The sequence below is a fragment of the Tursiops truncatus genome, chromosome 12 (assembly GCF_011762595.2).
Source record: "Tursiops truncatus isolate mTurTru1 chromosome 12, mTurTru1.mat.Y, whole genome shotgun sequence".
Taxonomy (NCBI): Eukaryota; Metazoa; Chordata; class Mammalia; order Artiodactyla; family Delphinidae; genus Tursiops; species Tursiops truncatus.
Genome location: NC_047045.1, coordinates 43,699,509 through 43,724,867, shown reverse-complemented (window position 1 = coordinate 43,724,867; position 25,359 = coordinate 43,699,509). Strand labels below are relative to the sequence as shown.

General features: G+C 39.1%; 2 long non-coding RNA genes across 2 annotated transcripts in view; one reads left to right on the top strand and one right to left on the bottom strand.

Moving 5' to 3' along the window:
- Positions 1-25,359, top strand: part of LOC141276015 (uncharacterized) — a 1,017,885-nt gene that overhangs the window by 255,378 nt on the left and 737,148 nt on the right. The window lies entirely within an intron of this gene.
- LOC141276014 (uncharacterized) lies at positions 790-24,600 on the bottom strand. The gene is made up of 3 exons (XR_012324787.1): positions 24,529-24,600; positions 17,930-18,104; positions 790-904 (listed from the first exon to the last, which is right to left on the bottom strand). It is a non-coding gene; the product is annotated as an uncharacterized lncRNA (long non-coding RNA).

The window sequence follows — 25,359 nt, the reverse complement described above, 5'->3', positions numbered from 1 at the left end:
TGTATTTGGGGTTAAATGTACATGTAGGGGATTATTATTATATCACTTTCATAGGGTCTTTTTTTCCCCCCTCATCTGAGGTAGAAAAAAATAAACCCAAAATTAATCTGTCAAAAAGTGATGAAAATACTAATTTATTCTATACACATTCATTAAATTCTTGTTATGTGTAAAACATTGCTCTGGCTTAGGAAACTACTATAATATTATGATACTTTAATTCTTGTTAAGCATTTTGTTTTTACTGTACAGCTAGTGCCTTTTATGAAGACAGGGACATACAATATACTAGTCACATTAGCTAGGAGAAGTGTTTAATTCCCAATAAAATTCTACCCAGTTTCTTAGGCTAAATAAAGTAAAAACTGTAGCCTTCCATGTGACAACCATACTACATTATACTTTTAAACTTTTCAGGCCAGAAGTGTAGCAGGGAGAGCTAGTTTCCTACCAATAGCCATCTTTCTCTTCTTTCTTACTTAAAGAACCCCAATATAATCAGAGAAGTTATGTTCCCAGTTAAAAAACATTTCTCTCCTTAGACTCTTTTGTAAATAGAGTTGGTCATATAACCAGTTTTTACCATAAGAAGAAATCTACTGGTGGGAAAGGACTGACACTTCCATGATGTCTTTTACCCTTTGTTTTTCCCCAATTCCTCCTGGGAGTGTGGCCATAATGCATCGTTCATCTTGCAACCATGAGGATGTGACAGCATTTGAAGCAGGGCAGAGAGAAAGACAGCAGGATGGGTCTCTGGTGGCATCGTGGTGGCACCGGCTCTAGCCCTTCCGCCTCGAGACTTCTGGGTTATGTGACAAAAATAAGTCCCTATTTGGCTTGGCCTCTGTGGTCAGGTTTCCATTTCATGGAATTTCAGAGAGTCAGGGACGAAACAATAATTCTAGAGGAAGAAAGGAAAAAAAAGAAAAGAAAAGATGGGACAAAATGCAATACAATAGAAAACTATCTTCTCATGCTCTAAAGTTGGTATCAACTTCTGTGAAGTAGTAAAGTAGTTCTACCTAGTGAATTATAGCTCATTCAGTAAGTACTGCACCTCACTGATTCTAAGATGTACCTTTTTTCATATTTTTATCGCTGAAATTGGATGTTTGTCAATCGTTCTTGGCTAGGTAGCACCCCTATTGTGGATGTTGTTTGCACACATGCATAAGAACCAGCAGAATTAGTGTCAGTGGCTTGGAAGAAAATTCTGGACATGACGATAGAGCTGTCTTGTAAGAAATTCTGCCTCACCAAGGCTCTCGATGGTACAGATGACGCCATTGTGCGGAAAACATAGGCACTAACAATTCTCCGACAAAACATGATTTAAGAGAGTTGAGCCTGAACTACGCAAAAGTTTTTCAAATGCCTTAACCTACTTTTTGCTTATGTTTTCCCTTTTATAGAAGCATAAGAGGAATATATGATCTGGAATAAATCTAAATGTGCTCTTTTAGTATGTATAAAATTAAAATTCTAAGAGAGAAAAAAGTAAGGGTAATCATTGAATTTGCAGCTTTTTAGTCATTCTTAGTGGTATGTAAAATAACGGGATGTTTTACAAGATGCGATATCACAGATTTGATGAAATACCATAAAGCTCTGCTCAGCCCACTGTAATAGTCAGCCTTCATTTTCACAGCATGATGTTGTAATAGAACATAGGCCTTGGGGAAAGAGAGGCCAAGGACTCATCCCAAAGTAATGTTTTGTGGGCTATGTGCAAAGTGCCTAGCAGAGTGCCTGGAAGTTACATTGCCTTAGAGACTCATCCTATGAATTGCTCTGAACTCTGGTCTAAATCAAGATGCCATATCCCAAGCTTGACAGGTACACAATGTATATATTTGTAGGATGAAGTAATTTCTAAAAATTCAAATCAGTTTCGTATCTCATGCAAGTTTCTCTGGTATTTTTAACTTCTCTTCAAGTGTAATGTTTTCATAGAACATACTTATACTTTTGCCTTCTAGAACTTTTGTATTTGAACTAAATTTTAGGAACTATACTGACTTTTCTCATGTAGAGGCAGGTTTTTATATGCTTATTTTAAAATGGAAGAAGCTGAGGCATCAAGAGATAAATGACTTGCCTAAGGTCACAGAGCTGGTAAGCGGCATAATTAGGATTAGAATTCGTATTTATCTGTTTTAAAAGTCTACATTCTTTACACTGTATGTAGTTAAAATAAGCCTCCCACTCGCCAAATCACACCTAATAAGATACTGGAATCATAGAGTAAACTGCTAATAGAAGAAGCCAAATATCACAACCAAGTTGTGCAAAGTTTAACTGTAAAAATTAAAAACAAAAAAAACTAGTTTGTACTAGGCTGGTATTGCTTAGGAAAAAGAGAAAAAAAAAGAAAAAGAATGTGGAATGGGATAAAATTTCCTACATAATGAGAAGAGAATAAAAAAGTCATGGTTAGGGGGCTTCCCTGGTGGCGCAGTGGTTGAGAATCCGCCTGCCGATGCAGGGGACACGGGTTCGTGCCCCCATCAGGGAGGATCCCACATGCCGCAGAGCGGCTGGGCCCGTAAGCCATGGCTGCTGAGCCTGCGCGTCGGGAGCCTGTGCTCCACAGGGGGAGAGGCCACAACAGTGAGAGGCCCGCGTACCGCAAAAAAAAAAAAAAAAAAAAAAAAAAAGTCATGGCTATGAATTTGGTCCCAGGACTCAAGGATGGACAAAGTATTGAACTTTCTCTGGAGCTCAGAATCTTCTGAGTGACAGCTTTCATTTGTACATAAAACTTTTATGTCTAAGGAGAGATTGATATTAATCAGATGATGCTTGTGAGAGAGAAGGAAAAGCAAACAAGAAATCATTTCAATGTGCTAGGTATCCTTTACACTTCCTGTGCTTTTCACTTCCGGAGTGTGCTTTCTGTTATTACATCTCTCACTAGTGATAGAGACATGTTGCTAATTCAGTTCATCTTGTTCCCAGAATCCAAGGGGATAAACAGAACCAGTTTTGCTATTTTTGTTACACAAATATCTTATGAGGAATCTGCTAGCAAAATGCCCCACGTGGAGCCAGGCTGGGGTGGGGGTGGGGGGGCAGGCCGGGGAGGAGGGGGATTGCCAGCTGGGCTGGCCCTCCCTGGCTCAGGGATTCTCGAGACTGGATGCCATCTTGAGGCAACTCCTGTTTAGGCTGCGCGTACAGCACAGGGCTGCTAAGTGGCACCGACTCTGGGGCTTGGAAAGTACCCTCAGCCCCGCAGTAGACAGATGGTATTTCTTCTGCATTTGTGTGGAAGGGGTGGGGGCGTGGTGGTAACAATAAGCAGCAGTAGCCACTTGACAGGATCCCTGCTGCCAAGAATTTGCATGACGAGCACTGGCTGCCATCTGGAGAACTTAAGCTCATTGAGGAAGAATCAGCATCTCCGCCTCACAGTTCTCTTTGCCCCAGTCTGTGCTGAACATCTCTCTCCCCAGGGGAGGAAGAGTGCAAAAGACAGGTCCAGCAGATGAACCTGGCCTGGAGGCGGCAGGCTGTGCCATTCCTTAGGGGAAGTCCGGGAGAGCTGGGCATGCTGCTCTAATCCAGCGGATGTGCGGATGGGGCTGGCTCTTCAGAGTGGATTAGGTCAGCGGAGTCCGTCACCTTTTGAACTGGGGTTTGTTTATACGCCGGTAGTTGGTGGAGGAAATGTGGAACTGGGGAGGAGAAAACTCAAACAAGAACCCCCTTTCCCATGACCTCCAGCGTGGAGTTCAATGAGGCGAAAGACTGACCATACACCCCAGGGATCGCATCACAGACCACTGTGCTATTGTATGATAAACACATGTGGGGGCCATTTAAACACATAACAGGTTTCCAGCTGCTAAGATGTTGCGTGTTTAAAGCAAAACGTATTTTTCAAAGTGTGAAAAAAATTCCACTTAATATTAGTTCTGCTGTTAAAATGCTTTCCTTCTTTCCTTCCTTGTTAATTATCTGGGAACCTTATGGTTATGGTATTTTTTCTGTAACGTTTTTTTCTCTAAAAAGTATTTTTTTCTCCAAAATGTCTCTAATTGATATTTAAAATTTACTAGGATCAAATGATACCTGAAAGGAAACATTTTATTGGTAGATTATACCCTATAAGGCCTATATTTACTACATAAAACCACATAGCTTTATGTCTTCTCAGAATTTCTAGCCTCAAACAACACCAAGGGAATTTCTCACTGGAAAAAAGACATGGACTCATGTATATTAATTATGGAATAATCAGATAAGTGGAAGTAATGCCACATTTACCACTGATGCTCTGTGAGATTTACAAAGGGGGAGATTGTATTATGTTTGTCTTCAGTACACTAGCACCTAGCACAGTTCCTGCCTTGGAGGAGAGTCTGTGTCTGTTTCTGCTTTGGGAGTTACAAGGAATTGAGTTACAAATTAATGGCATATTTCTGCCCAAAGGAGGATTTACTGGAAAGGTTCTGAGCCTTTAGGTTCACCTCTAAATGGTGAACAGCTAAGACTAGAAGGCAAGGGCCAGCACCCGGGCTGCAGGAATATGTAGACTGCTTTGGTCATAAGTATGCCCACATTCTGGTGACCTCAAGCCTCTGAACCTAAATTTCAGATTCACTGAAGGTGGATTTTGATGGGCCCAGCTTGGGTGTGTGTCAGGTGATCACTCTGGACCAATCAGAGAGGGGAGGAAGCTGGCAGGTGCAAGTAGTATAATAGTGCTGTTGGAGCCTGACTCTGGATATCACAGGCAGCTTCCACCCAAAGGGGAAGACATGTCTCCATATCATGTGCCAGCAATACTGTGCAGTCATTGGGGGAGTCACCTAGCAGTACCAGGGATGAGGCGTGCTGCTTGACTATATATTGCTAAGAACTTAAGCTTAATGTGATGATTCTCTCAAGAACCATTGAGGGATAGGAGAGGCAGGCCTGGGACTAGGGTAAGGAGAGGGAGGCACCTAGGATGTAATATTTAAGGAAGGGAGGGTGGGATGAACTGGGAGATTAGGTTTGATAGATAGATCTATCAAATAGATACACTACCATGTGTAAAATAGATAGCTAGTGGGAACCTGCTGTATAGCACAGGGAGTTCAGCTCGGTGCTCTGTGATGACCTAGTTGGGTGGGACGGGGGGGAGGGAGGTCCAAGAGGGAGGGGATGTGCGAATGCATATGGCTGATTCACTTCGTTGTGTGGCCGAAGTGAACACAACATTGTAAAGCAATTATACTCCAATAATAATTAAGAAAAAAAAAAGGCACTCAGTCCAGCATTAGAGTGAGTTAAGAGTATTTTCTCAAATGTTACATCCTAGGTGCCTCCCTTGCTGTGCCCTAGTCAGAAGGTATATTTAACCTTAAACAAAAAAGGCTTCTTGTTATTCATCTAAGTAGTTTTGTCATCTGTTACTTCTGAAGAAACCATTGTTTCATAGGGCCCTCATTACAATCATTCTCACTTCTCCCCGCCTTCAAACTTTTCTACTTTTCTTTTGTTTGCTGTAAGCATGGTGTCCTAAGAACCCTTTATCCCCACCCCACCACTAATCTAGGGCAATTCTGGTTTAAAAATTCCATCCTATGGTTCCATTGTCATACCCATCGTGAATGTAAATGTAATATGCGTATGTACATGAGTATTCAAACCAATTTGAAACTTTCATAAAAGGGTCATTTTGAAATAATACTAAATGAGTAATCATTATGTGCAAATGTACTGAGATATACACATTTCCTATTAGAACATGTGTCCTGATTTTTAGATTTGAAAACTCAGCAATTATAACCATAATCTAGGGAGAACAAAAGATTTAAAGGAGAAAGCAGACAACTACAATAATAAAATTACATACTACACTTTACGTAAAGCTCTAAGACAACACAGTTTTTGTGTGAGTGCTTGAGGGTGATTATAGTTCTGACCTGTAGAGAAATAGCTCATGACATTTGTGACAGATTCTGACCTTATTTCTAGGCTCTATGTGATCATTAAGAGCCTAATGCTGAGTATAAGAGGTGATTCCCAGACAAAGGTGATGCGATGGTGATACGGAATATCATTAACCTGGAGGGGAAGCCAAGACTCAGATTATTTTCCTGGCTCTACCCTAACTTGCTAGATTACCTTAGATAAGTCACTTACTGTCTCAGACACACAGTTTTCAGGTCTCTAATTGGACAAGACAATTTTGAAGTCCCCTTTAGATATGATATTTTCTATTTTCATTATTTCAAAAAAAGTTGACTTTTAATGTAAAACTTGAAAAACGTTTCTACTGTTTCAGGTGATCTACATACAGCAGTAAAATAATTTTAAGGGTTTTCTTTGTGGTGTTCACATGATATTTATCACAAGAACAAAATGCTGTGCCTATGTGACCTGTGATTATAGCTCTGAGTCATTCCAGTGGTATGGCAGTTTTAGGTTTTTTCGTATATCTATACACGGTCTGTTCAACTTTAGGAAAATTGAATTAAAAAAAATTAACCAGTGGGTAGTTTGCCTCCAAAACACTAGGCAATGAACTAGCTCAGTCTGAGGATAGAATTAAAATGTCGATGTATTCTGGTATTATAGAGAACTAGTCTTTGTTTAATAAAATAACAAACCAGACGTCTAGTTTGGTTCTTGCTTGTTTTTTATCTTTTACTCTATCAGTGTAATTATTCTTTTAGGGGATATGCTATTGGTTCAACTGTGTCCCCCTAAAGAATATGTTGGTATCCTAACCCTAGTACCTCAGAATGTGATGCTATTTGGAGATAGGGTCTTTAAAAAGGTAATCAAATTAAAATAAGGTCTTTATGGTGGGCCCTAATCCAATATGATTGATGTCTTTATAGAAAGGGGAAATTTGAACACAGACATGCACACAGGGAAAATGCCATGTGAAGAGGAAGGTAGTGATCTAGATTGGGGTAATGCATCTCTGAGCCAAGAAATTCCAAAGACTGCCAGCAAACCACCAGAATTTAGGCAAGAGGCATGGAACAGATTCTTCCTGTCTGCCCTCAGAAGGAACCAACCCTGCCAACACCTTGATATTGGACTTCCAGCTTCCAGATCTGTGAGACAATAATTTTCTGTTGTTTAAGCCACCCAGTTTGTGGTACCTTGCCTAGCAAACTAATACAGATACCTATTAGAACAGTGTCTGGATAAAAACCCCTTATTAACTTCAATGTTGGTTTTGAACACACACATTCACATGCACAAACGTTCTAAAATTACATGTGTATTTTTTAGATATCACAGTGAAACAAAAAATGTGCTCTAAAGGGGGCCCCATAGAATTTGTACTTTATACACATATTCACTAGTAGCTTGGAAACCTAATTGCTTTCTGAACCTCATTTATTTAGTAACCTCATTTATTGATTACCATTGGAATAATTTTCAGAATCATCTTGTTACTCAGAAGAACAAAGAAAGGGACTTCCCTGGTGGCGCAGTGGTTAAGAATCTGCCTGCCAATGCAGGGCACATGGGTTCAAGCCCTGGTCTGGGAAGATCCCACATGCTGCGGAGCAACTAAGCCCGTGTACCACAACTACTGAAACCCGCGTGCCTAGAGCCCGTGCTCTGCAACAAGAGAAGTCATCGCAATGAGAAGCCGGGGCACCACAATAAAGAGTAGCCCCCGCTCGCTGCAACTAGAGAAAGCCCGCACGCAGCAACAAAGACCAGCGCAGCCAAAAATAAATAAATAAATTTACATATAAATAAAAAGAAACAAAGAAAATTAGGAATTTAGTCTAGAGCATTTATGAACTATTACTAGGCAAAATTTTTCTATAACAAAGAGTGTTCCCATCACCCCAAAGAAAAGATAGTGTCATGCCATTAGTGAGTTTACGGGATACAAGAGCATTCATACCTTTATTTCTCTAGGAAATATTGAAAAACTATCCTTAAAAATTGTTGCTTGCTTCTTTATAATCTCATGAAGAAGAAAATTGTATAACCTTCCTCGTTTTCTCTTCCAGCATTTTAGAATCCCCTAAAGGAAGATAATTCTTTCTAAGTACAATCCCCTTCTTTTATAGGATTTATGCTTGAACTTTTTTACATACAGTAAGAAATAAAGAGCTGATTACTGCCACTACCACATATTATGTCATGGAGGTAATGAATATGGCAATCAAATATATAATATTTTTAGTTACTTCTATTTGCTTTGCCAGTTTTAAAGTAAGATTATATGCTTATAGAAATGTTTTCCTTTCTGCCTCACTAGGCTGTATTTTTTTTCCTCTTTGATGTACAGGGAGAAGAAGTAGGGCAATTTAAATATATCTTCTGAGCCAAGGAAGCTAACAAGAAATAATCACAATTTTTAGGAAAAATAAGAAAAGGTAACAGTGTTGGATTACATTATATTTGGATTCTGTTAATTACTGCTAGCAGTCCACAAGCTGTTGCAAAAGTCCTCTGGAGATTATTTTCAATCTATTTATGGAATCTTCAGAGAAGAAGCTATGAGAATGTCTTTTTATGCTATTCTTTTTAAAAGACTTTCATTTTCAATAGCTCACAATTAGTTGTCTGGAATGAGGATGTATATTAGGCTAAATATGCAGGGGTCATAATTTTCTGACCCACTTCCTTCTTCATGTCCAGATACATTTGAAGAGAATTCTTTCCAGATTCTGTTTGTCTGTTGTATTAACTTACAATGGCATCTTTTCAACTGTCTTGGTCTTAAAAGTGTCTTGTAGCTTTAAAGTAGTGATTTCCTATTTGAAGGGATCCATTAACATGCCTATAAGAATGTGGGTACGTTGGAAAAGCTACCCCACAGTGGTGAATACCTTATGGAGAAAGTTTAGAACTGAGATGGGCTGACAGATTAAAGATGGGAGAAAATTAATGCTGAGAAAGGAGGTAGATTGTAAAGGGAAGCTGGGCATAGCCTTCTTGTAGAATGGACTCATTTAGACAGTTTTCTCTTTCTTCAGGTTACAATGGAAAATTTTGTCTTCTTTATTAGAAAATCATAATTGATACTTTCATTTATTTACAGTTCCTCTCTAAGTAAGAAAGAAATATTTGGTTTTATTCATCAGTTTCCACAGAGTAGAATTTCATACTTTCCTCTTTGGCACCATATGTCCATTTGAGAAGGGCGGGGCTTCCTTAATTCCCTAAAATGGGTTTTGTATATGCCAGAGGGCAGCATGTGACACTCGCCCATCTGGCATGCAAGTTGCCACTTGGCTGCCACCTGGGTTACCACCCAGGACCCTTGCCACTCTTCCCCCATCCAGTGCATTAAACTCTAAGTCCCCACAGCCCCTTGCTGGCTGCTGCCTCTTCTCCCATGGCAGATGTCGGGATAGGAAACACTTTGAGGGCCAAGCATTTGCTATTACCAGCCTGGCATAGACTCAAATCCTCCTCTACTGGCAAAATATAACAACATGGAATATGTTTGCCTCTAAGTTTACAATCACTTCCCTCCTTTCCCACAACCCCAATTCCCACCTTCATTTGACTCGTTGCTCTAACTTGGAGTGGGTCTGATTGGATTGACATTGCCCATTGTGCTTGCCATCCCCAGTTCTCACTGAAGAGATCTTTTGTGAGTCCTTGCTTGGGTGAGGACTCACAAAAGATGGAGGACTGATTCATGCTGTCTTTAATCAGCTGAGCTTAGGTCCCCTCCTGAAATGCTCCTGGTCCTTGGACATGCACATCCCAGACCATTAAGTTTTTGCAGTCCGAATATGATTACCGAGCTAGTGGAAGTACCACAGAAGCCATCAGGACAGGAAAGAGGTGTGAATAGATTTGATCCCTTTAATGATGAGACAACAGCTCTAGCATCATAAACTCATACTATTTTCAGAGCAGGAAGTTATCTCAGAATCATTCATTTAACATATTTATAAATTAGAGAACCAGAAGTCCTATAGCTTGGTTATGTTTTGTTTACACATTGCTGCTATTCCCATTAGTTGATATTCTATAAAAACCTACGTCATGAAATTTATCGTTATAAGTATTTGGGATTTATACTTATTGTTTATGCACATAACCTTTGAACCTGGGAAGTATTAGGAACAAAGCATTTCATTTAAATGAGACCTCTGAGTGCTAAGAGTCCTTCCTGGGCATGGGGTTGAGACACTTTACACACTGAGAAAATGTTTTTCTTCCACTATCTGAAAATCTATGGGAATATCTTTAGAAAACATCATTCAAATCCATAACTGTTCACTTATTCAATAGGTACTTATGGAATATTTATTGAAAACTGGCAGGCACTAGACTAGGTGCTAGGGATATAGTGAGGAACAAAGCAATTAATATTCTAGATGCTAAGAATGAGTGGCTTATATTTTTATTTAATGGGCAAGTGAATGTGGTCTTAAAACCATAAATTTAGTTTTGATTTTGTTTTGTTTGTGTGTTTGTTTTGCTTTGCTTTAATGTCACCATCACTACAAAGTGTTTGTTAGGTACAAAGTGTATTAGTTAAAATGCATTTGGCTATAAGGGAGAGAAAAGTCAATTAAATTCAAACTAGCTTAAATAATAAAGGGAATTTTTTGGCTCAGTAACTTAAAAGTCCAGCTGGAAGGTGGGCTTCCAGCATGGTTTAATCAGGACTCCAGGTTATTGCTCTGTGACTGTTCCAGCTCTATCCAACTCCATGCACGTATCGTGTTACTCCTTGAAAGGCTTCTCTTGTGGTTGCAAGATGAATACCAGGAGAAAACAAGGTTTGAGTTTTCTCACTCATAAAAAGGAGAGAAAAAGAGTATCCTTATCTTAGGATTCCAAGCAAGATATTGAGATGACTCTTATTGAATTTGATTAGAGCATATGTGCACAACTGAACCAATTATTGTGGCTAGGGGAATAAAATATGTCATTTGATTTAAACTAATCCAGGACCTAAAATTGGAGATGGGGTAGGATCAATTTCCCCCAAAGTAATTTAGCTGGAGGGAGAATAGGAGATACATAAACCAAATCCGAGTGCTATTAAAAAGTGGGAAGTGGTTAATGGATACCAAGGAGAAAAATCATCAAATATTTACTAGATAAATTTTGCGGTACTGCATCAGTTTCTATGGTCTTGCTGGTCACCACTCATGGATATTTATTTAACAAGCTCAAAATGAATTTACATTGTTCGAAGAAATAAAGAAAAGAAAGTTAACAGGTTAAATATTCAACTCACTAAGAAAAACTTTGATAAAACAAACCATAACAAAAAAATACATTAAAGAAATTAATAAAGGTGAAAGGAGAAATTAATTACTGAGAACAGAATGAAGTTCTTCCTTTTGTGGCCATAGCAGACTATTTACTTTTAAACCAACTCTACACACTGAGAAAACTGAGATAAACTAACAAGAACAACAAAATCTGTTTGAAGACATTGAGGAGCTACCATGGTAGCAAGGGCTTGAGAGGCAGAATTCTGGAGAGAGAAGAGCACTAAGAGATGAACCCCATTTGGGCACCACTTTTCATCTTAAGGCATTTACCAGTTAGAAGCATAGGTGAAGGCTGAGAGGCTAGAAGTTTTGCAGAAAGTGGTATTTGAGAGGATTCGAGGCTCAGCAGAATTTGGGGTGGTCTTATGGGGCTGGGGTGACCCAAGCTAGATTTGAGAGCTCACTAAAGAGGAGTTACTTGTAAATACCCAAGGCTTTCAACTGGGGCTCCCAAACAGTTACACACTAGGGCTAACTGGCTAGCTCTCACAAGGGGGGGAAAAAATCCCAGTTTTGAGCCATTTCAATCAACTTTAATCAATTAGGTTAAAGTGATAATCCTTTACCTTAATTCACTGTCCGAAGCAAAAGTAAATCCTCTCTGGAGAAAGATGACATTGTCCAGAGTTTCAAATAATTTTTTATGTATGATGTCCAGGATCACATTAAAAAATTGCTGGTCATGTTGACCAAAAACCAAGAGAGAAAAATTAAAACAGACAATAAAATCCAACAGCAGGAGATTAAGTAAATTATGATGTAGCCATGACTGGATACTGTGCCTTAAAATAATATTTTAATGGCATAAAAATAGTAGCTATGTATTGATAAAAAAGTCACACCTCTGTAGACAGAAATGTACACGAAAAGACAAAGGATATAAACCAAAATCACAGCAGGAATTACTTAAGTAGTAGAGTTGCAGTTGATTTTCATTTTTTCCCTCGAGCCTTTCTGTAATTTCATGTTTCCAAAATTTCCACAATAAACATAAACATGTCCTGTTTTTGTAACCAGAGAAACATTATTTTAAAAATTGTGCTTGAAGTAAGTAAGGCACAAAGTGGAGGTTATTTCTTTTCAGGAGAGCTGGAAACTTTTTAATAGTTTCCAGCATTACATCTATGACTGGCAAAAACATATTATATCCTTTCTCTCCTAAATTAAGCACTGCTTACATACTAGTTTTGTCCTCTTAATATCTAACATTCGATTAGAAGAGGGTCCAAGATGGCAGCATAGGAAGACCTTGAACTCACTTCCTCTCATGGACATATCAAATCTACAGCTATCTACGGAATAACTCCTGCTGAAAGAGAACTGTATACTAGTTGAACAGTTCCCTCCACAGCAAGAGATAAAAAAGCCACAATGAGACAGGTAGGAGGGGCAGAGATGTAGTCTCTCCCCAAACCCTACCCCTGGCACAATAACCCAGAACAGGGAGGGATCTCACAGGTCTGGAGCATCTCCCTGAGCATGAGGAGTTTGTGCCTCACATTGGGTACTCCAACTCTTGGGACCTGAATGAAGAGATGAGGTCCCCAAAATATCTGGCTTTAGAAACCAACAGGGTTGACATCCAGGGGATCTGGAGGGCTGTGGGCATCTGAGATACTCCTTTTGAGGGGCTCAGGTATGGACTTGCTCATCCTGGGGCCCAGTGAAAAGGCAACAGTTTGAGAAGTGACTATATTATATACGAAGGAGATTCGTTTGCTTGTCTTAAAGTACTTAACCACAAAGCAGTTGATACACAAAAGATAATGAGAAAGGAATCTGAACACAACACTAAAGAAAGTCATAAAATCACAAGGGAAGAAAGCAATAGAAGAAGAAAGGAACAGATAGGAACTACAGGATTGTAGAAACAAAGGAGCCATCACAGGAGAGTGGTAAAGGAAAGTTCTAGGTTGTCAGCTATACAGCTATGCAGTGGGTTTGGAAGAGCAGTCCAGACTGTAGAGTGGGTGAAAGAGGTCTCAGAGGGAGAAATTTCCAGGAAAAAATATGGAACGGTGAGACTATCTGATGCATTTGACCATGTGGAAAATAGTATTATGAAATACTCTATGTGTTATGTTTACCCTTTTGAGACAAATTAGGTGTAGGTATATAGAAGCCTAAGTCAATGAAAAATTGAGACAGTTATTAACTTCGAGAAATAATAAAAATACTACAGAAATGGAAACATAATCATATTACACTACTTGGCTCAGCAGCAAACGGTAATTATGCAGTTATAACGAAGTACCTCCATTCAGGAATTTAACCAAAAACTTCTGTAAACATTTACTGGGAAGATGGTGGGAATGGGAAGTGATTATTAGTGTAAAGGGGTTGGTTTAGTGTAAAGGAGAAAAAATAAAAATATTTACACTAAATATCTTTAGTGTAAAAGATATCAAAATATCTTTTATCTGTAAAAGAGAAAAATATAATTGGAAGTCAGTAGATGATGTAGAATCATATTAATTGGAAATATAGGGGTAGAAGTCAGACAAAATGGCTAAGACATTTTTGCAAATATTTGCCTTAGGAAGTAGGACTTTGTGTGGAGGTGTACGGCAGTGATGCTGGTTTTCACTGTGCTTTCTGGAACTATTTGACTTTTCAAAACCATATATTTGAATTACTTTGATAAAAATAAAAATCAGTGACTTTTTAAAGAGATCATCTGCTAGTGAGGGGCAAAGGAGTACGACAAAAGAAAACTAAGATCATTCACTTGTATTTCTAGGCATATCTCCAGAATTAAAAGAATGTAGAATGCTCTAAGCTCTTTTAACATCAAAACTTTTGTGGTCTCTGCCTTACACTTGGATGTGGTCTTCAAATTCTGTAAACTTGCCACTCTACCAGGTTATCTCAAAATCATTTGGAACATCAGTTGATGTAAAAGCAACTTGACTCCAGTTTTTTCCTTGAAAAGATTTTCCTTTTCTACTCCTCTTGGCAATGAAGACTTGACTCTGGGCTTTCCCAGAACTGGCTTGGTGCTAAACAGTCCACCCAATCAACAAAAGTAAACATAAAGTGTCTTTCTGTTCCTCACGTTTCAAGACCTAATCTTTGCTCTGGCAGATTTTTGTTGATACTGTACCAGTGGATTGATAAACCTTTAGTGTGTGGCTTTGATTGGGGCAAAATGCAATCAGCTGTTGACATAGAAAATATGAATAAAAATTCAAAGGAAGATCTGGAGTATGTTAATGTGTGGGGTTAGTTTGGAGCATGGAGTGGGAGGAAAAGAATTTGAGAGGAGACAATGGAGAGAGAATTGAGGGCACAAATGTATAAGCTCTGCAGCCTCGATGTTTTACCTGACAGCCCTAACTTTGGAGCAAGCTTCTTCGAAATTTCTTTATACTTATGATAATGGGAAAGTAAAAAGAAAAGCATATCATTGTTTTTGACTTAGACTCTTATCCACAATGGAGAATACGATAGCTCATTTGCAAATCATTTGTTCTCATCTGAAGGGGCTCCCATTGTTAATGGCTTCCGGAGCTGAAACTGAATACTCTGGGATTTTACTCAGGGCCACTTGCCCAGCTTGAGAGAGAGGCATAGGCTTGGCTTTGGACCCCAAGGCAAACGTTCTAGGAAAGCCTGCTTTGGTGCATTTTAAAAACCTCTCAACTATCGCTTCTCTTTCTCCTCAGTCCTTCTTGGTAGAATTCAGAACAGGTTGGAGCTCTGCTCCATTTTATACCAGATAAATTACTGGAAGTTAAAGTGCAGTTAATAAAGGCAAATGACTAGGGAAGTACTAGCCACAGCCAAATTCTCCCAACTTCGGCAGCAAAGAAAAATTTGCAAGATATTTTAACAGCTGAATAGTCTAGGTCAACTTCAGGTGGGAATGAGTGACCTCAGAAAGGACTTCTCATGATCATTAAGAATTAAGGAAACCAAATAATCATGTGACATTATTTAATTCGTGACCATCTTGAAAGTTTTCTTGGTAATCTGGGTTGCATCCAATCACCTGACAATTTGATTTTAAAGAGTTAACATTCCACGAGTCAATTTTCTTTAAACTCTTATTTTTATACTCTGGACAAACAGTATAGTGGATACACTTAGTTGAGGAAAATTAAATATTTGTGTAATTATGTGTTTTATTATTCCTCTTGGGTTGATGACATAGCATTTCAAGTCTTCTAAGATCACATCATCTAAGAAGAACAAATAATATGTCCCAATCTCCATTCATTTTCTTAATAGCCACAGGCTATTCTACATCACCACTCAGATTTCTCCTCCAAGTACTAATGAATGGTATTTGCTACCTAATGATCTGTGACACTAGAGCTGAGCTAATAACCACGAGGTGAAGAGCATTTGTCATATTTAGTATAAAAGTATATGTCCTTTGTTTTAACCTCATTTTTCCTTAACTGTTAGGTTTTCCATGTTTGTTTCAAGTTCAAAAACAACATTGTATGTTGTTACACTGGTATATAAGCCTTAAAGTTATAATATTTTCCCCCAGTTACTTATAATATTTTATTAATAATATAGCCAAGCTTTGTAACACACTCCTATGCTTTCTATAAAATAAATGCACATATATATATATATAATGGGGGGAGGGGTGTGAGTCAGTTTCAGCCCTGAAAGCACTGGTGGAAAGATATTAAATTGGTGATGTGCAAAGTTATTTTACTTTCCCCTTCTTATTCTCTCGCTTTCTTCCTCCCTCTCTCTAAATATGTATGTATGCCTGTGCACATATATGTATGTGTGTGTATGTGTATGTATGCATACACATATAACTATCCCCTGTATTATGTCTTACACTATGTATGTCTGATAAAATGCAAAGAGGAATAACGTTGGGAAACTATAGGGTCAAACAATAGAATTGCAAACCAACCCTTCTTTTCTCATTAGAAATTGTCAACCTTTCTTTCTTCCAAGGCAAATTCATTTTGGTTTTCCTTAATGTAAAAATGAATGGTTATCTACAGTCTTTTCACATTGGACTCAAAGTTCCTCCCTCCTTGGCCTTATCTGGTTTCAACTCCTCTTTAGAATGAACATGGTATATTTTCTTAGTCCACAAATATAGACAAAGCTCCTACTCTTCTGATTTGCCCAAGGGCAATTGGGTCTGAGTCTCAGAGCAGTGCTGTAATGTGTTTATATGAAAAAGAGCATCCTTGGGTGAGTCACTGCACCTCCCACAGACCCCTATGAAGTGCATGTAGTTTCAGAGCCCTGGTCAAAGGAGAGAGGCCAAATCTGGCTCTGTCTGAGCTCACTGTGAACCCTGAAAACAACATCAGTGCCTGGGGTTATTTTAAACTTCAGCATTTTAGTGTCTATTCTTTTTCACTACTGTGAGTAATTTAATGAGGGTTAGTTGTAACAGACTAAGATATTAAAGAGTCTTTTGTATTTATGAATGAATTATTTAAAATATACTTCATCTTTAAAGCAAGTAATTATCTTTTTTCTAAAGATAATTTCTAAAAACAGAGATTTAAGTGTACATTTTAACTTTCTGAATCTATAATGAGTACCATTCTGGAAACAAATACTTATTTCCAAAAAAAAAATATAATAAGCAAAACAAAAAATATTATTTATAACATTATTTTTTATTCACCCATTTGTTAAGAGTTCTTTCTGCAAGAATATTTACACCCTTGATGAATGGAATATTAAACCCAATTTTAAGTTGAAGCTTGTCCCTAAAATATGTATTTGGTTTAAGGGGATATTAACACTTACTTATAACAGTAATTAATGTTTTCACTAAAAATATGAATCACTGTGCTTTTCATCAATACAAATTAGAACATGGTATTTTCCTCTATTAATGTAAAAATAACCATTCTGAGTTTTTGTTATATGCAAGGCACTCTATTATTCATTTAGGCTTCAAAAAGCAAAGACCGCTATACCTGTAGTGGCATAAAATAAAATAAAATAAAATAAAATAAAATAAATATGGTTCTAACTCTTAGAGTGCTGATGTTCTAATTTGGTACCATGAGAGTCCAGAGAAGTAAGAGACAACTGTGTTTGCTTTGAAAAATGGAAAAATGTTTCAGGAAGTGGTAATAGAATGAGCTAAATTATGGAAGGAAGAAACAAAAAGAGAGATGTTATGGACTGAATGATTATATTCCCCCAAAATTCATATGTTGAAACCCTAATCCCCAATGTGATGGTATTAGGAGGTGGGTCTTTGGGAGGTAATTAGGTTTAGATTGGATCATGATGGCAGGGCACTATGATAGGGGTAGTGACCTTCTAAGAAGAGAAAGAGACACCAGAGTTTCTTCTCTCCACTGTGGAGGACACAACAAGAATGCAGCTGTCTGCAAACCCTCACCAAGAACTAAATGTGGCTACACCTTGATCTCGGACTCCCCAGCCTCCAGAACTGTGGGAAATAAATGTCTATTGTTTAAGCCACCCAGTCTATGCTATTTGGTTATAGCAGCCTGAGCTGACTAAGATAAGAGGAATGAGACAGATTTGACTCAAGTAGATAGTTTAAGTTGAGGATTATGTTGCTTGTCTATTGCAATGTAATAATATTAGCACAAACATGGTGGATTAAGACAACACACATTTGTTATCTCACGGTTTCTGTGGATCCAGATTTGAGGCACAGCTTAGCTCATACCTCTGCTTGAGTATCTCACAAGGCTGAAATCACTGCTGGCTGGGGCTGGGGGTCTTACCTAAGGAAGGATCCGATTCTAAGTTCAGGTGGTTACTGGTGGCATTTTGGTCTTTGTGGGCTGTCGGATTGAAGACCTCAGTTATCTGCTAGCTGTTAGTACTCAGCCCTTTGCCTTGTGGACTTTCCAAACATGGCTGCTTGCCTCCTAAAGCCAGGAATGAAGGGAGAATATCCTAGTAGGAAGGACATTACAATTTTATGTACTATAATCACATGTATGTAATTCTGTACATCCTGTCACCTTTGCTATATTCTATTGGTAAGATACAAACCACAGGTCCCATCTACACTCAAGGGCAGGGATTACACAAGGGTGTAAATACCACAGGGCAATAATCGAGAGAGCCACCTTAGGGTCTGTGCACCACAAGGAACAAAGCAGAAAAAATCAGGAAATAAATAAGGGTCTTCTTTTTAATGAATAAATGGATAAATGTAAATGATTATCTTCATTCTGAGTAAAAAAAGTGTCCAATTTCCTAGCTCTTACTGAATGAACTTCCAACTTGAACTTTCAATGTGATATACAGGTTATTGACAGTACCCTGAATTTATGAATAGATTGTGTCCAACTCTGGGTAGGCAGTTTGATAAGCAGTATTGATACGTATTTCCCCTCCCTGCTAGATTGTATGTGGTGCAGCCATGGGATGTTCAGCTAAATGGAGAGGAGGTATGGTGAGGTTTTCGGAGGTGATCTGGTGACTGGAGGGGAGAAGACCCATTCGGGGAAGGATTCACCACACATGCATCTGAGCAGTTTGATAGACATGAGGCCATATTTGGGGAGAGAATAATGAACAAATTACAGAATTATAGCAGGGGAGTGGCAGAGCCAAGAGGTCAAACCAAGCAGCTTAACCTCAGAGCCTGCACTCTTTACCTCGCCCCTGACCCCCACCACCCAGGGCTTCTGAAGTGCCTGGGTTCTTGGTGAAAGGGAGATCTCAGAGGTCATTCAGTTCTAGCTCATCAACTTTCAGATAAGGAAGCTGAGGGGCCCACAGGGATTAAGCGTCAGCCTCAAATCATGAAATGGTCCTCTGGTACAGCCAGCACCAAAAGTTAAAACAGGGCTTCGCTGGTGGCGCAGTGGTTGAGAGTCTGCCTGCCGATGCAGGGGACACGGGTTCGTGCCCCGGTCCGGGAGGATCCCACGTGCCGCGGAGCGGCTGGGCCCGTGAGCCATGGCCGCTGAGCCTGCGCGTCCGGAGCCTGTGCTCCGCAACGGGAGAGGCCACAACAGTGAGAGGCCCGCGTACCCCACCCCCCCAAAAACCAAAAAACAAACAAAAAAAAGTTAAAACAGAAGTCAAAGTATTGCTTTAAAACTTCCTTGGATTATAATTCTTATTTAATAGGAGGAGAGCCCTCAGAGTAGCATTGATTATCTCTTACGGTTTCTAAAGAAGAGGCAGCCTACATAGTTGAAAGGAACTGAACGTCTGAAGAATTCCTTCGGGCCTCTTCTGCTTGGGGTCTTAGGATATAAAGTAATTCTGTTAAATCAATGTTTTAATAGCAGCAGCAGTAGCACGTCCCTTGGAAAAAAGGGATACACATAAAGCATATCATTTCTCAGCCTTTTTATCTTCTTTATGCCTCTACCTCTTCAGGACAAACCCAATGTGGGGCTTTTGAAAGCAACATGGAATGAGGGCCTGGGAGAAGCTTAAATAAATCTAATCAAGTGTTATTGTCTGCTGACTTCAAAGGGAAGCTAAGTATGAAGGACATTTGTGAAGATTCAGCAGGAAGAAGGCTTTAAGATCTTTTAAGACAGTTTGCTTGAGTATGTAGCACTTCTAAGTGTTAGGAACATCTAATCAAGCCAGAAGAAGCATTGGGGGAAAAATAGGTACTACCGGCATCTAAAGAGGTTCAGGTGTGTTAGTAGTAATCAAATCAGGCTGATAGAGTATCTGAAAACTCTGTGCACAGTGTTTCATATTCAAAACCATGACCTGATTACGTCTTCATTGGTTTGAACCAATCAATCACTGTCTCATTACTGTTCATTTCCGGTCAGTCAACACGGTGAGAGGTTTGGGGGCAAAGACCAGATACAGAACAGAAGATGAAAGGCTTATGCAGAGAATATATATTTGAATTTTAGTGCAGCTGTTTGCTATTTAATCTTCTTTTCAGTCACAATGAGTTCACATCTACCTCCCTAGAGATGCTCTAACCATTAACCTCAGTGGCCTCAAGTCCTTTACATATGCTCACTGAGACCCAGGAAGGGTGTTGGCCACAGGTCCGGGTGACTGCAAAGTCAGAGCGTGGGCCCAGGTCTTTAATACTTTGTCCATTGTGTCAAGGCTCTTAGTTCCCACCCTGGTTCATGTATATTGACTCACAAAGAAGAAAAAAAAGGTAAAATGAGATGATCACATACACCTGAGGAGAGGAATGAACTTTAGTGAATATTTCATTTCCATCCAGGTATTGATCTTGAGCCTTAACATTCTGCAACTTCTCTAAAATTTAGGAGGCTGACTTGATGCTCTAAGACTTACTTAATGACTAAAATATATTTAGAAATCCTCAGATGAAAGGTGCTGCATAAAATTAATGTATTCTTATTATAGAGTGGCTGCAGGGAGCCGGGTACGTGTATAGCTAGGATGTGTCTCACCTGTTTAGCTGGCAGCCAGGGTATTTGGGGGATATGACTTATACCTGTTGCAACAGCAGAATCAGAGAGAGGGAGGCACTGGCAGGCAGTCTTCTTAGAACAAGCCCCAGGGTAAGCGCAACCCAACCTCTCCTCCCACTAATCGTAAGTTTTACTTTCTTTTTGCCTTTTAGTAAATATCTTTGTTATAAGATTATGCCAGCTTATCTGGTTATGACACTTTATAGTTAAGAAAATGTTCGTAGAGATTATTCCTTTAGAGAGTCCTAAAGTCTGTGAGATAGGCAGGAAGGTATTACCATCCTCTTTGGATGCAGAAGCACCGACAGTTATTAGAAAGACGCTGTCAGAAAATGGCATTCCTTCCTAGAACAAGGCTGCTTCCCTAACTGAGCTTTAGCCCTGAGCAGAGGTAACATTGATGTCATCCCTCCTGGGGTGAGCTGGGGCATCACTGCTGACTGGGAGATTGGCAGCTCTGGGAGGATTACTGAGAGGGATTCAGGTTATCCTGGTCAGAAGTGCCAGGAAGTTAGATCTCTGCCTTTGGTTTTATCACTGTGTGTTACGAGGTTTTATGGAAGAATTGCCTCATTCTTCTGGGCCTCGAGTCCATGCCTTAGCTCATCTAGGTGACTCTGTGCACTGGAGCAGAGGGAGACCGGCACCAGGGGCAGCTTCCCAGGGCTGCTGTGGACGGTTGTGCAGGCTGTACACTACCCAACTTTAGGGGCACCGTTCAAGTCAAAGATGTTATAGATGTTCACATTTCTTATGATATTGTTCTGACACACTGAAGGAAAATGTTGAGGAAAAGGTGTTTTTCTAATTTATACAAAAGTTTAAGGCAAGTAAGGCCCTGAATCAGGAGAAATTTGTGGAAAAAGGTGAGAATGAAGCCAAAAAGAAGGGTTATTAGAATTCTTCATTTCAAGGTCAATTCACTTAGAAGGCAATTAATGAGAATACAATCTAATTTATGTTTAAGATCAAAAAGACGATTGGTACATTCTGCAGATTATAGGTGTCCTATCAGATAACAGAGTGAATACAGAAATTTCAGGCGCCAGGCCTAATTTTCCAAAAAATTAGACTTAATTAGAAAATAAATCTACACAACTTCAGATATCAAGCAATTTAGGGAAAGAGGAATTTTTCCCCACCTGTATTTCACAGGTGACTGAGAGATCTAGTTCTAAAGATTCTAGGTCATTGGAAGAACTTGCCCAAAGGATCATTTCCATTTTTCCCCAGCTCTGTAATCTCATTGGGTGACTACTCTCATACTCAATACCTCCTCAAATTATATCACACTGAAAAATGAATCAATTCATAAAGGAGTAATGGTTTAAAATATTTTAGTTAGCTTGGATGGGATTTGATTGAACTGAAGCTTGCCTAGTAGGAGTCTGAAGTCAAAATTGAGTGCAAAGTTATAAATCAGAAAACCAAGGAGAGCCCAGAGTTACCAAGAATGAGAGTATCAAAAGAGGTAAATTAATGAGTTTTGCATGTTGAACACAACAATAAATAAATGCAACAAAAGAGCAGCCATCATGCATTTTCTCCAAAATTCTATGAAATTCCTATTTTCCAATTATATTTCCAATCAATTCCTTATATCATATGGAAAGAATTGCAAGTATTTCTCAAAGAACTGTAATAGCTCTCATTTTTTATAACCACAGTAACAAAATATTTTTAATCTCTGACTTCAATTGCTTAATGAAACCTCTTGGCGAGGTCTCTCAAGCCAAATCTATCATCTCCTTTTTTTTTTTTTTTTGCGGTACGCGGGCCTCTCACTGTTGTGGCCTCTCCCGTTGCGGAGCACAGGCTCCGGACGCGCAGGCTCAGCGGCCATGGCTCATGGGCCCAGCCGCTCTGCGGCATATGGGATATTCCCGGACCGGGGCATGAACCTGCGTCCCCTGAATTGGCAGGCGGACTCTCAACCACTGTGCCACCAGGGAAGCCCCCAAATCTATCTTTTCCTTCTCAGTCTTGATATTGGTCTAACAGCACTGACCACCTTCTCATCTTGGGTGCTCTTGATTTCAAAGTTTCTGTGCTGTTTTCGCCATCCTCACACTTATTTCTCCTTTTGTTCATGCTTTTCTGGACTCTTCTAATTCCTTGTCTTATTTTCTACAAAAATACATGCATGTGTTTTTGCATGTACTTCCTGAGCCTCTTTATCTGTGTTGACGTTTCTCCAGGTTTCTTTTTTGAACTCTTTTCCCATCCCTACATTGATGGTCATATCACTGTATTGTTTTGCTTAACTGGCCAACAGTCAGTTTACCATCCATCCTGTGTTTCTTTCCCTCAGATGTTTCTGAAGTCCACTCCTGGCATCTTTTCATTCTACAGTCACAGAGCCTCCAGCTTGCTGCCTTTAGCAACCTCCTTGCCCATCTCCTTGTCTTTAGTCTATCTTCATTTGAATGGCTGCATTCACACAAAAAATATCTTTTTCTTTATTTTATATGACTTCTTTTGTAGTAACTTCCAGTAACCGGTCACATCAAGTCTAAGTATCTTCTCAAGAGATTCTGGTCTTTCCATGGCCCTCTTCCTCCTAATCTCATTGTCCTCTGCTCTCTGTAAGGAATTGTATATCCTGGTTCACCCAGGATAGTACTGGTTTATGCCTGTTGCTGCAGAGCAATTATTAATTGTGCCTTCTTACTCTCAAAAGTGTCCTGTTTAGATATGAAACTATAGGGTCATCCTATCTTAATGGAACCTTTGTCATGACTGTGTCTGCTACAACAAATCTACTTTGCAGTTCTCTATTTGAGTTGCCCTTGTGCTTGTCAGTAATGATACACACCATTCTTTGTGAAATTTTTTTCTCATATTCTCCTTATCATGACTCATTTCTGTCAAACTGTGCTCAAGATCACATGTGGTAAAGCCTATTCATTCCTTCTTCTAGTCACCAGATTCTCTCCAGAAACCCTAATATATTTCCTCTCCAATAGCCCAATTCATTAAGGCTGCACTCCGCACTACAGTGAGGGCCTGGAAGTTCTACTTTCTCTTCTTATTAATGTGGCCGTGTAGAACCAGGGTCCATTTTTTTGTACCACCTAATGGCATAAATATTCGGAAGCCATTTTTTGATCCATGTCTAAATTTGTAATGTTACCTGGTATATTTCTGTATGAAATAATATAGTTATTATATTATTATAATATAGATCTGAGCTTTTTTATTTCATTTCCTCCGGAAGAGAGTCCTGTACCTTCTACAGTTAAATAGTATCCTGGCTGTAAAGATTTAAAAAACAAAATTGCAGTTTTGCCATTTCTAATAAATGATGTTAAAGGTTTTTCCATATACAGGTGTTCCCTGTCAAACTGTGGTTTCACTTTACAGTGGTGTAAACGTGATTCACCTTTAATAGAAACCATGCTTTGAATTTTGAATTTTGATCTTTTCCCAGGCTAGTGATATGCAGTAGATACTCTCGTGATGCTGGGCAGTCAGCCTCGTGATCGTGAGGGTGAACAACCCACACATTTACAACCATTCTGTACCAATATAGTCAGTCTGTTTTTTACTTTCAGTACAGTATTAAATAAATTACGTGAGATATTTAACACTTTATTATAAAATAGGCTTTGTGTTAGGTGATATTGGCCCAACTGTAAGCTAATTAATGTGAGTGTTCTGAGTACGTTTAAGGTAGGCTAGGCTAAGCTATGATGTTCGGTGAATTAGATGTATTGAATGCATTTTTTTGTCCCTCCCCACACGTGGCATGTGAGATCTTAGTTCCCTGACCAGGGATTGAACCCACACTCCCTGCAGTGGAAGTGTGGAGTCTTAACCACTGGACTGCCAGGGAAGTCTCTTAAATGCATTTTTTGACTTATGATATATTCAGCTTGTAATGGGTTTATCAGGACCTAACCTCTTTGTAAGTCGAGGAAGACTGGTACAAAACTTACGGATTTTAGCGCCTTTAGTTTTTGCACATTGGTTGAAAGTCGAACATGATCTGGAAGTGTTCTTGCTTCCCTCTTGGGTTCTTGCCTTTAACAAATAGAAAGGTTACCAAGTATTCAGTTAGGATCATACGGATTTATCGTTATCTACAAAGTGTTTCAGTGGAATTCAGGACAAACGTTAGTCCGCATTAGGGAGGGACAAATGACTGAAATCATCGATTTCTGTCTCTTTTCTTGTTCCTAAAGGAATTCTGTTGGGCCTTATCAGAGCTGCTGAAAGAAAACAGCTGAGGATTGAGCCCAGTGAACTAATTTCCCCACATCCTTCAATAAGCAGTAGTTGGTGAAAAGGAATGTAAACATTCTTACAGTAAAAGGAGTTCAAAAAGAAGCCCTAAATCCTTAAAATTAATAAACCAGTAAACCAAAACATAAAACTGCACAAGTATTTACATGGCTGATAAGAAGAAAGAAAAGAATTTCGGCTATCTTTTTGAAGAAAGGAACAATAAAACAGTAGATTAAAAACTAAAACAACAGTTAATACTATACAATAGAAAAAACGTAGACGGCACCAAATAAAAGAAAGTAAATATAAACTTCGATTGACAGAGTGCCTTTAAGAGGGGTGATTCAAGTTGTTGACTTCCTTCACTACCTGATCCCTTATCTAGAACTTCTGCATTTTTTCCTTTTTTTTCTTTAAAATTATCTTGTACCTTTCACTTTTCCCTGTTCATCAGGGCATTTAAGAAAACGTCATTTTCTGAGTTACTTATTCCTTACATGCTGCAGCTATGGTTACATGTGTTTTTAGTTGTTAGCACTTGC